Genomic DNA, 12,042 nt, shown 5'->3' with positions numbered 1-12,042 from the left:
TAAAAAAGAAGTAGCTGTCTGTCTGTCTGGCAGGAAATCAACAGAAAACTTGAAGGAGTTGTTTAAAAGGTCTACCTTAACACAATGTAAAATCTACTATATTATGGAGATGAGTTTTGTTGATGTTGCTGTGATGCCTAATGATAGGCACCACTCAACAGAGAGATCCACAGCCTTGCTCCAAAAGACACTAGAGGTAAACAGACTATCTATGACCAGTTATATGTTTTTAGTCACAGAGACACCTTTATTCCAAAATCTCCTAGGCCAGGCACAGTGGCTTACGCCTGTAATCCCAGCACTTTGGGAGGCCAAGGTCGGTGGATCACCGGAGGTCGAGAGATCGAGACCAGCCTGACCAACGTGGACAAACACTGTCTCTACTAAAAATATAAAATTAGCCATGTGTGGTGGCACATGCCTGTAATCCCAGCTACTCAGGAGGCTGAGGCAAGAGAATCGCTTAAACCCCAGAGGCAGAGATTGCGGTGAGCCGAGATCACGCCATTGCACTCCAGCCTGGGCCACAAGAGCGACACTCCATCTCAAAAAAAAAAAAAAAAGAAAGAAAAAAGAAAAAAAAAATCTCTCCCTCTCCCCTATTTTTGGGCCAATAAATTGTCATTCTTCTTTTTAGTTTATGAATTTATAGTGATTCCCACCCCGCCTTAGTGAAAAATCTACTTGCCAACTTTCATCTCAAAACGACCCCAAGTAAGAGGTGTTATCACTAATAAAAGAATGCTTTTTAATACCTCAAAATATCTACTTTTTTAGAAGAGGTTGACACTGAATTTTCAATTCACATATCCCAGGGGACAGTGTCATTGTTCCTTTTGGAAAAATAAGCCTTTGAGATAGCTGTACATGTCTCCATAATGAAAATCCTCTTTTACTCAATAATTATAAAACATACACTTTTCAGTTTTTCCTCATGTCATAGTGGCCTGGAAGCTACCTATTTAAACAGCCATCGTGGACCCAGCAACCATTTATATGCCCAGAAGTAATGAATGTTGATTTATGTATGTGAATCTGTTCAAATTATATACTAAGAGTAGAATAGATTGTGAATGTATAAGAATAGACAAGGCAGGTAGAAAATGTATAATATAGATTTTTATAGAATAAAATATTATATAAACAAAACACTGGGCAAAAATGGGGAAAAGATTGGACAAAAGAATAGATTAGAATAAGTAATCTCTTTAGTGGAAGGTTCTCTATAAACTTAATAGATAAGCCACTTATTAAAAACATTGTTATGTTTGTATTCAATGAAATTTAAAAGTAAGTTAGTATAGAAATTCAGACTCTTGCACAAATGGTGCTCTATGGCTGATCACCCAGGAAGATTGCCATTATACTTGAGTTCAGCTTACTAGTTTGTGGTTGATGATACTTTCACATTTACCTTCATTGTCTCTTTTCTGCCAAAAGGAAACTCACTATTTGGGAAAATGCACTTAAATACAACCATTTTTAATAATTCTATCCTGCAAGTTATAGACATAGAACTCTAACTTTTATTCCACGAAATATCCTAGGAGAGACCTAATGAAATTGATTTGCCCATCGTTTGATGATACCAGGACACAACGCCTTGATAATATATTATCTTCTTTCTTAGCCCAATGTAAGTTTTGCTGAACTAAGGCAAAGCTAGTATTATGATATAACTCCACGTAACCAGCAGAGCCTTTAATTCTGTCTCAAATGACCAAAAAATAAAAAATTCTAACCTATTTATTTTGTGGCCAGCACTTCAGAATTCTCAGGAAATGATTAGTAGGAGATGAGACTCAGTATTGAGAGATATAGAAGTGACATGCTATTGAGGTCAGTCCTGGATTCTGGCTTGATAATCTAGACTACATACATGTTTTCCAATATTGGCAAATTCAGTGTATTCTAAATTATTGTTAGAGGCATTTCAAAACCTCAAAATGAAATTAATTTTCATTTAAAATTATATTTTAAGGAATAGGCAAGGAAGAGTGATGCAAAAATCACATTAACAACAGGATACCAGAACTTCTAAATGGTTGCAAATCATTATTTTAGATGTTGAGGACAAGAAATGCATGCTTTCAAAGTGCAATGCTTTTACGTACAGTGTCCAAATAACAACAATTTGACAGATAAGTATAACTAACCACTTCAGAGGGAGGACTGAAATGAACACTCAGTAAAACTGGGAATAAACAAAACGTTGTTAAATAAAAGTTATTGTTAGTTTTCTTCAGGAGAGAAAGCAGACCTCAAAAGTGGCATTTCATCCACTACTTCTTCATCACTTGTATAGAGAATTCCATATAGCTGTATTAGTTCACCTGTACTAATAGCTGGTGAGCTAGCACCAAACACCTGAGCATGCTTATCCATGTTTCTTCTTTTGTGTGGGATTGTCTTCTTTTTTCCACATATTTAAGACTCTGAAATAATAGACATGTAACTTTGTTTCTTTTGAATCTTATAAGTCTTATATTTTTCATTATCCATGATGGTTTGGTAAATGTCATTGATGGACTGAAAATAAAGAATGACTTCCTCTGTGGGAAAAATAGCATCTAGAAGTAGATTATAGAAAGTTTATCAAGAGTGCGAAATGTCAAACTGAAATTTTAAAATAGCTATAATAGTGCAATATATAAGAAGCACGCCGAATATAGATATTTCTCTGATTTCTTATGAGCATAGATTAGATATTTATTCATGCTTGTTCTGATTTCAGATAATACTGAATACAAACATCTTAGAGAGACGGAATTATCAAACCCCTCCAAACAAATTTAAATTTAACATTTTGGAAAAAAATTCTCAAGGAAGAGTCAAAAACATTGACTTTTTTTATCTTGGAAAAGGGAATGTTAAGGTAGAGCACTAATAGTAGCTGTTAAGCAAGTAATGAGAAGTGGGAAACAAGGCTTTCTCTCTTTTCTTCACTGAGGTCTGATAATGACAAAATATGCTGCAACAGAAAATCTTAAGGTTTGATAATGAGATAGGTTATTAATAGTGAGTGCTAAACACTGAAAGGGAAGTTGTGAGATTATCCTCTATGAAGCTCTTTAACCAGTATAGAGTCATATCTTTCTGGAATGGTCTGCATGTGTCAGCGAGAAGGGAAGAAATGACTTCTCTAAGTGGTTCACATTTTCCAGACACTTTCTCCTTACCTTTCTTTTTCTTAAAACCACTGTTACTCAGAAGCAAAAAAACTGCCAAAAGTTACCAGGACTTCCAAATATGCTTGACGAGGGTGAAAGCAATAGAAATGCCACCAACATTTTAATGGAGATTAAAGGGTCACTCTTAAGTTACCATCATTTCCTATAATAACTCATTTACTACAAACTTGAAATTGTGGATACAGCTGCTGAAATTTTTATTTATTTATTTATTTATTTTTATTTTTGTTTATTTTTTATTTATTTTTATTTTTTATTAAATAAATTAATAAATTTATTTATTTATTTATTATTAATAAATAAATAAATTTATTTATTAATTTATTTTATTTATTTTTATTTTTTGAGACGGAGTCTCAGTCTGTCGCCCAGGCTGCAGGGTGGAGTGCAGTGGCACCATCTCGGCTTCACTGCAACCTCCGCCTCCCAAGTTCAAGCGATTCACGTGCCTCAGCCTCCTGCTGGGATAACAGGTGCCCACCATCTTGCCTGGCTAATTTTTGTATTTTTAGTAGAGACGGGGTTTCACCATGTTGGCCGTTCTTGGTCTCAAACTCCTGACCTCAGGTGATCCGCCCACCTCGGCCTCCCAAAATGCTGGGATTACAAGCGTGAGCCTTCGCACACGGCCTGAAACAATTTATAATACTTGTGAAGAAAGCGATTAGAGCTTATTGTTCAGTGCTTTGTTAAAAAAATATGCAGTAGACTTTTAGTGGAAAATTTATCACATTTCACTTTCTGTTTGTTGCTGTCAATATTAAAAGCAAACCCATTACCAATATACTCAAACCATTTCCTTCCTATGGCATTAAGTGAAATATTTTTGATTCATCTCCAAAAATATGAAGTTAACATGTGTTGGCGGTATTTGCTATGAAATAAGGGGAGAGGTCCACAGAATGTAATTATGGAAAAATGCACCATCAATTCAAACACATACACATGCATATAGGCATATGCATGTGCGTCAGTACATATTTACCCCCAGGTCTTTATACTTACAAGCACTTTTCTAGGAACTGAAGCTGCATAGGTAAAAATATGTTTCTGTTGCTAAAGAGTGTTCACAGGTTGGTGGGAAAAATAGACATGAAAGTTTTTATGCAAAAAGATGGGTATTGAAGTAAAAGTATATGCAAGGTGTTATGTAAGTTTGCCTGGGACAGTTCTTGTTTAAGCCTGTAGTCTTGGTATAATTATTTATAAGGCCCTTTCACTGTCAAAAGTGTCCCTGCTTGGACAATAAATTAAATGGTCAATCTATAAATAGCCATATCAATCAAAGATGCCTGAGGTTGTCAGGAAAGATTTTCCACAGAATAGGACAGAAAATCAAAGAGATTAAGAATGCTTTGCCACCAGTACTACCTGCATCCAAATGGAAATGAGAAATGGGTGTGACTGGCTTTTATTTCTCCCCGGCTTGTCAGAGGGATAGAGTGGGAATTTAAATCATGTTGGGTGAGGAGAAAGGGACAAGGCAGGACAATCTAAACCCAGTTGTTGGTATGTGATACACACAAGGGTTGTCATTAAATGAGTCATTAAACTAATAATTTTCTGAAGCTCTGAACTGAAATTTAGGGTGAGAAAGAACTAGACGCACTGGGGGGATTTTAGAAAGATAGATTATGATATGGTTTGGCTGTGTCCTCACCCAAATCTCATCTTGAATTGTAGTTCCCATAATCTTCATGTGTCGTGGGAGGGACCTGGCGGGAAGTAATTGAATCATGGAAGCAGTTACCCCCATGATTTTCTCATGATAGTGAGTGAGTTCTCATGAGATCTGATGGTTTTATAAGGGGCTTTTCCCCCTTTGCTCAGCACTCATTCTCTCTCCTGTTGCCCAGTGAAGAGGTGCCTTCTGCCATGATTGTAAGTTTCCTGAGGCTTCCCCAGCCATGCGAAACTGAGTCATATAAACTTCTTTTCTTTATAAATTACCCAGTCTTGGGTATTTCTTCATAGCAGCATGAGAACAGACTAATACGGATTAAGATTCAGCATAAGGAAGAACAGAACAGACAGAAGTATCCTACAGTGGAGAGTTCCGTGCCCTGGTGGTATGCAGCAGAGACTGAATGATCACTGTGAGCACCAGATTAAGACCCAGACCATGGGTTGTTTAATGTTCTTTACCATATTTTTGCCCTGGGATCTTAGGATTCTTCAGGCATGGGGATTTTTCAGTAGCTATTAAGAATTCTGTGTTTGGGAGACCTCAAGAAGTTAAAAAAAATTGGAAATACTATAAGAAAAAATTTTACATAAGCTAAAACCACTCTTGTGACCCACTCTGAGCATACACTAAAAGAGACCAGGGAATATAATGCAGATCTCACTGAGTTTATTCTTTGCCACCCATCAAGGAAAGGAGCCATTCTACACATAATGTTCAGGAGACATTCCTCACTCAGGTTTCCACTGGGTGGACACATATTCATTTTAAGACTGAGTAACTGCAAATGCTTGCTTACCAGCTTGATTTGCATAGTTCTGAGTTACATACGAATGGGACTCATGGCAAAGCTATCATTAAAGAGAAACAAAGCAGAAGACCGAACAAAGGATACATTCTGTGCAAAGTTTGAAGTTGAGACTGTTTCAGTGATCCTTGTCATGGTAAGAAAGCTGTCCGCCCCTTCCCCCACCTAAAACAGAATAGCAGACAAGTGACAAAAGAAGGCCCCCTGGAAGTAATATGGGAGCAAAGAGTAGGATGAACTAAAGGCTATACACATGAAGAGAGAGAAAGGAATTGTCATGGACACAAGGAGATGCCGCCAAACACCCTCCATTCATAGCACAGAGATATGTGATTAGGTTAGAATCGCTTACCTCTTCCCCAGTGCATTAAAGTAGGAATAGGTCAGGCCTGGAGAAAGGAATGACATCTTGATGAAACTCAGCTTTCTCAGAGGCCTAACAAGGATGGCAATACAGATGGAGCTAGAATCTTCTCACTGGCCCTTTTGTATCAAATTAGTGAATTCCTGTATTTCCAGACTGAAATGTTTTCCAGTAAGCAAGAGAGAAAAGGCTTCTGGAGGCAGTGGAAATGACTTTCGTTCTTCTATGGTTAAGAGTACATGGGCTTTGGAACAATGGACAACTGGTTTTCAAATCTCTGCAGCTTACATATTTATGGTGTGAAGTACTTAAATCCCTACATTTTAGTTCTCACATCTGAAAAAATATTGAGCATGCATATGCCATAGAATTATTGTAATGATTAAATTACACATGTAAATTGTATAATACACATAGTGTCTGGCACAGGATCATTCACAATAAAATTTTTATTCATTGAGTACTATTTTCGCTTTCTGTAACATTCTCTAGTAGCCCTTTCTAAGCTCTGCTTCACTTTACATCATTACTTTTGTCTAGTCCTTGACATTCCACCTGTTCCGGCTTTGACTTGCTTCCCCAGATAGTGTACATCTGTGTCTGCTTCAAAGCCTCATTCTGTTATGTTCTTTAAGAGTTATACCTAGAATTGGGCCAGGCACGGTGGCTCACACCTATAATCCCAGCACTTTGAGAGGCCGAGGTGGGCAGATCGCCTGTGGTCAGGAGTTCGAGACCAGCCTGTCCAACATGGTGAAACCCCGTCTCTACTAAAAATACAAAAATTAGCCGGGTGTGGTGGTGGGTGCCTGTAGTCCCAGCTGCTCAGGAGGCTGAGGCAGGAGAATCGCTTGAACCCGGGAGATGGAGGTTGCCGTGAGCCAAGATCACACCATTGCACTCCAGCTTGGGTGACAAGAGTGAGACTTCATCTCAAAAAAAAAAAAAAAAAAAAAAGGGAGTTATACCTAGAGTTATGTATAAATTCAGTACCAACAATGGGCAAAAATGTAAAATTGTAGAAAGAATAAATGATGTTTAGAGAGTATCATTCTTGTTCTTGAGTTCTGAAGGCACTCTTCATCTTTTGTAATATTGACCCTGAGACCATTTATGTCAGATGGAAAGGAACATGTGCTGTTATTTTCTACCTTCCTCCCAGGAGGTTAAAATGACTTGAAGAAACTCAGCAACTTCAGGTGAAGAATCTCATGAGAGGATCTTGAATTCTTGATCTCAAATCTGCCAGGGTCTCCATTCACTATTAAAAAGTCAGCCTAGTGAGGATGGCCCTAGTTATTAATTTGATATTATATTACTTTATTTTACCACAGTTAAAATGTTCTCTGGATTAGTATTGACCCTATAGTTACCACAAGGTATAGAGAGAAGTCAGTGGAAATTCTCTTCTCAACAGCTAAAGTGGTCCTTGTCACCAAAACAGTCATATGCTAGATCACATGTCAGTGTGACATCGCCAGGCCTTAGCTTCTCAGGATCTACTTGTTACAAGTGAGTTTATGTGGCTTGAAGCATATGGCCTTGATATATGATCCCAGAGCAAAAGGGCAAGGTATTTCAAGCTGGCCATAATTTTATTGACTCTCACAGGCTTGCTTTGTAGTCATTCCAATAAACTAGATGGGAAGTTTTTGATGCTCCAAGCTATCCAGTCTTCAGGACTTCATTTCATGATTCAGAATCCAACTAAACAACTCAAGAGTGCTTTTGTGTGACACTGACCACAGGAACAAATAATTGCTTAGTAATTCTCTTTGAGGTAGAAAATTCTAAACATGGAGGAACCATTTCCCCTTAATGGGAGCCAGAAATCCTCTAAGTGCTTGAAATGGCATTCACAAGTCTGAATGGTAAACAGATAAAAACAGGAGCGCACCAGTTGCACAAATGACTTGCTTGTCACAAACTTGTCATTGCAGTAATCTAACATTTCTTTCACAGAGCCCGATGGAAAGTATGGAACAAACAGGCCCTGCTGACGTTTTGGCTCTGCTAAGCCTTCCTCCGAGCTAAAGCATCTGCAGCATCTTCCTGTTCTAGACCCTTTATCTGCTGAAGTTAGCTGATACTGTACATGTCAGAGAAATGTTTGACTATTGCATTAACAAGTTGATGACAAGCAAGTTATTCCTGCAACTGAAATACTGCTGCTTTTAGCAGGCTACCATTTTGACCTTCATTTTATTATGCAGAAGAACCCTAACAGAGCAGAGCACTGGGGAGAAACCAGTGTGGTTGCCCCAGGCCCATACAAAGACCACCTGCCTAGGGATTAGGTATAGTGGTACAGGGGGCATACCAGGCAGGTCCATTAGAAGTATGGAAGGGATTCCTTGTAAAACATAAATGTGAATACATTAGACGGTTTCAAAGATTGTTCTTGCAGGGGTAAAATGAACTGCACAGAAATAGATTTCTTCCTGCATCCTCTGAACCCCACACACATGTGCACATACGGCTGTGTATGCTTTATAGAATGATATGAGATGGGAAACTTAAATGAAAATTGTATATACCAGCTCTACACATAGTTTTTGTCAATTGTTGGAGTTCCTGTCATCAGTGGCTTCCCTTAACCTCCTCCTCACTCAGCATAATATCTGGAGTTATCTAAACCTAATCAGACCCATGCTCTTGTCCCCTCAAGAGCAGTTATCTCCATTAGCCTCCTCATAGAAAATTTAAGCAGCCCTCTCTAGGACATCACCAGTTCATTTCCAACCTCAGCTGCCAGCAGGGAGTACTCCTGCACTGTGTAACTTCAGCCTCTCGCCGTTCTGTTTGAGGAAACTTCCTCCCCTCAGGGACCCACACTTGGGGTTCCTCGAGTGTGTAGTCCAGAGGGTCCCAGCCTTTAACAGGAGCCTTGCCTGTAAGAGAAGCCTTGCCTATTGCCCCCTATGGTGTTTTGCCTTTGTTGATGCCATAGGTATATCAGCACTTGGAACAACAGAGAGTTTGCCCTAAGACTTTGGCCTTTTCATAAAACTGAGCTGCTCTTATTCACCAAGGTGTCAGCTGCCTTGTATTCTTTCTAGACGCTTCAGGTCTGTTAAGGGTACACTGATAGTGTTTTGTCTGATTTAAATATTGACGCAAAAAACTTGCATTCTCGTACTTATTTTCTGGCTGGTGCCCCAGGTACTTTCATTTTCAAAAGTTCTGTGTAAAAATGATAATCATTGTCCATCCATGAGAACCACATTTCTTGCCAAAGTGGTGATGAGGCTTAACTTTCTTTTAGACTTGGCAAATTGCACACATTACTGTCTCCAGGGTGAAATGTTTTACTCCCATCCCAAATATCTCTTGATGTAATCTATACCTTAGCTTTGTGGAACAACTACCTCAGAGGACAGGTGGGAAGGGTGTGAGAAGAGAGCCTTGTTTTTTTTTTTACAGAGTTAGGGATATTGTCCCTGGAAAAAGAGGTGAAGATAGTTTGAGGCAGCATTTAAAGTTTCTGCAAAAGGAAATACGTGAATGAACAATTTGAATTGTAAATGGAATTTCATCAGCTTTTTCTTTCTAAAGTTCCTAATAGGATTTCCATAATGATTTTGTGTTTTCCTTCTTAGTAGAACTTAAATGCCAAATAAATGATACGCTATTTTTGATTTAGAAAAAAATAAAAATCTTTTCTGTGGGAGCTCTCTTTTTAAATACACATTAGGGGATAGATAATGGCAAACAAAAAAAGTCTTTCTTCCTGTTCAGATGGATAGCTATCACTGTGTGTATGTGTTTTTAATATTTATTTATTTGCTTATTTGATCATTTATTTGTCTATTTATTGTAAGGAAATTAACAAAGGAAAGAAGAAAAACACCTCATGATAAATTAATCTCATTAGATACGTAGAATTTTAGGGCTAGAAAGGAGTTTGATGATCAAGCTATGACTTTATATCACACTCACTTTAGAAATGTGAATGTATGTGAATTTTGAGACCCAAAGATGTTTAATCAGATGAACCAAGATGAGCAATAGGATTGTGGCAGAGCTAGGCCTAAAACTTTCATTTCAGGCAATACTCCCTCAGAGATTACATTACATTTTTTAAAGCTTTCTTTTAAACAAAGACAGTCTCATTTTAATAATTTGCACTGATGTGCTTAAATCTAACAGGACATTTGCTATTATAGTAACTGAGACCTCACATTGGTTACACCAACTAAGGAATATACATTTCAACAGTTTGAAGACATTTCTTTCTAAGCCATTTCTTATTTGCATAGGGTAAGGAATGTTAGTTAGTTCAATTTTTATCTTTTGTAAGATTTCAAAGAAACACTTGCACCGTTCCTATTTACCTAAAAACATGTTTTTTAAATGAATCTGTTTCTTTAATAAGTATTCACTTAAGTAGGTCATACTGTAACGTTCTTGGCGATAAAAAATCTTTTATCAGGATAAAAGAAATCTTATTTTTATTCCCACTTTTAGCCATGTTTGAGTTGGTCCTTGTAATTGTTGGTTTCAACAAAACACTAAGTCAAAAAATCAATGTTTGTGTTTATTTTTGTTTAATACAAGAGAAAAAAGTCCATTGATCTTATTGCAGTTATGATACATAAATACTGTATTTTTCACTTATGCGAAACTTAATTTTTGAGGATTTCCTTTTTGTTTCATTTCTCTGTTTCACATTTTTCAAACATCTGTACCATGGTTAGTGGTTAGAGTAGCAGTGGCTGGCACTTTTCTTCCACATTGTGAGAGGAAGAAAAGTGACTGGAATAAAACTTTGCTTTTCATATGGTTGACTTGAAATGCAGCATTGAAAAGGTATCATCTCTTTCTTTTCTGAAACCAGAGGTGAAACCCGCCAGCCAATAGCAGTACTGATACCAAATCACCTGTTGATTCTGTTAATTCATGTAAGTAAAGTCTGGCAATGCATGCCTCACTTCATCAACTGAAAAACCTAAAAGGATGATCTTTGTGCATTGGCAGCATCTGTCTATATCAACAATATATCCCTCTGGTCACTCACTTAAGGAAGCCTGAGATTCTATAGTCAGTCAAGAAGTGAGTGAAAACTTTTGCTTTTGATTCAACAAAATAATCACTTCGTAGGCATGTTTCGCTGTGAAGTGCTTACTAATATTGGGCTCTATTATCAGAGATAGTGAAGAGAAGATGACACTAGTGCTTTCCTTTACCTCGATTAATTCTAGTTAGGAAAATCTATGGTGTTTGCCTTATACATTTTGTAATGTAAAATATTTAAAACACAGGCTGGGTGTGGTGGCTCACGCCTATAATCCTGGCACTTTAGGAGGCCAAAGTGGGCAGATCACTTGAGGTTAGGAGTTTGAGACCAGCCTGGCCAACATGGCAGAACCCTGTCTTTACTAAAAATACAAAAATTAGCCAGGCGTGGTGGCACGTGCCTGTAAGCTACTCGGGAGGCTGAGGCAGGAGAATTGCTTGTACCCAGGAGGCGGAGGTTGTAGTGGGCTGAGATGGCACCATTGCACTCCAGCCTGGTGGACAGAGTGAGACTCTGTCTTTAAAAAAAAAAAAAAAAAATTAAAACACATGGAAGTATAAAGGATAATATGAAATACAAGAATCCAGAACCCAGGTTAAACGAAGTTTAATAATTTGGAACATTTGTTTCTGAACCTATTTTTTATTATTTTATTATAGGTTACATACAGTGAACTAGACAAATTAAGTGTATACCTTGATGAGTATACATGTGACAACACCCAACCCAAGGTACAGAATATTTATAATACCTAAGAAGAATCCATTGTATGTGCCCCTTGAAGGTGAAATTTTCCAAAGTTTTAACAAAAGGTAAAGAACAAGCAAAACCACTGTAACCTCTATCATCATGAATTAGTTTTACATAAGCCATATATTTTGGTTTATATGAAATGTATTCTTCTGTATGTATTACTAAAATTTATTTATCAATTCTCTCATTGTTGGACATTATTTTAATTGTTTCCCAATCACAAAC

The 12,042-nt window shown here is 37.5% G+C and overlaps 1 protein-coding gene across 48 annotated transcripts in view; it reads left to right on the top strand.

Annotated features, from left to right (window-relative positions):
* The window catches only part of ZBTB20 (zinc finger and BTB domain containing 20), an 830,234-nt gene that overhangs the window by 550,866 nt on the left and 267,326 nt on the right, over nt 1–12,042 (top strand). For 5 of the 48 annotated variants that reach the window (XM_063602521.1, XM_063602527.1, XM_055110303.2 and 2 more), the window contains one exon: nt 11,724–11,876. The exons of 42 other annotated variants lie outside the window; for them this stretch is intronic. The gene's annotated coding sequence lies outside the window, so the exon portion shown is untranslated. Of the gene's footprint in view, nt 1–10,763; nt 10,949–11,723; nt 11,877–12,042 lie in introns of those variants that run through there. One more of the 48 variants, XM_055110301.3, reaches the window with a different exon arrangement.

This window comes from Pan paniscus, chromosome 2 (genome assembly GCF_029289425.2).
Source record: "Pan paniscus chromosome 2, NHGRI_mPanPan1-v2.0_pri, whole genome shotgun sequence".
NCBI classification, from domain to species: domain Eukaryota; kingdom Metazoa; phylum Chordata; class Mammalia; order Primates; family Hominidae; genus Pan; species Pan paniscus.
The sequence above is the reverse complement of the archived record's forward strand: the minus strand, read 5'-3'. Positions and strand labels throughout refer to the sequence as shown.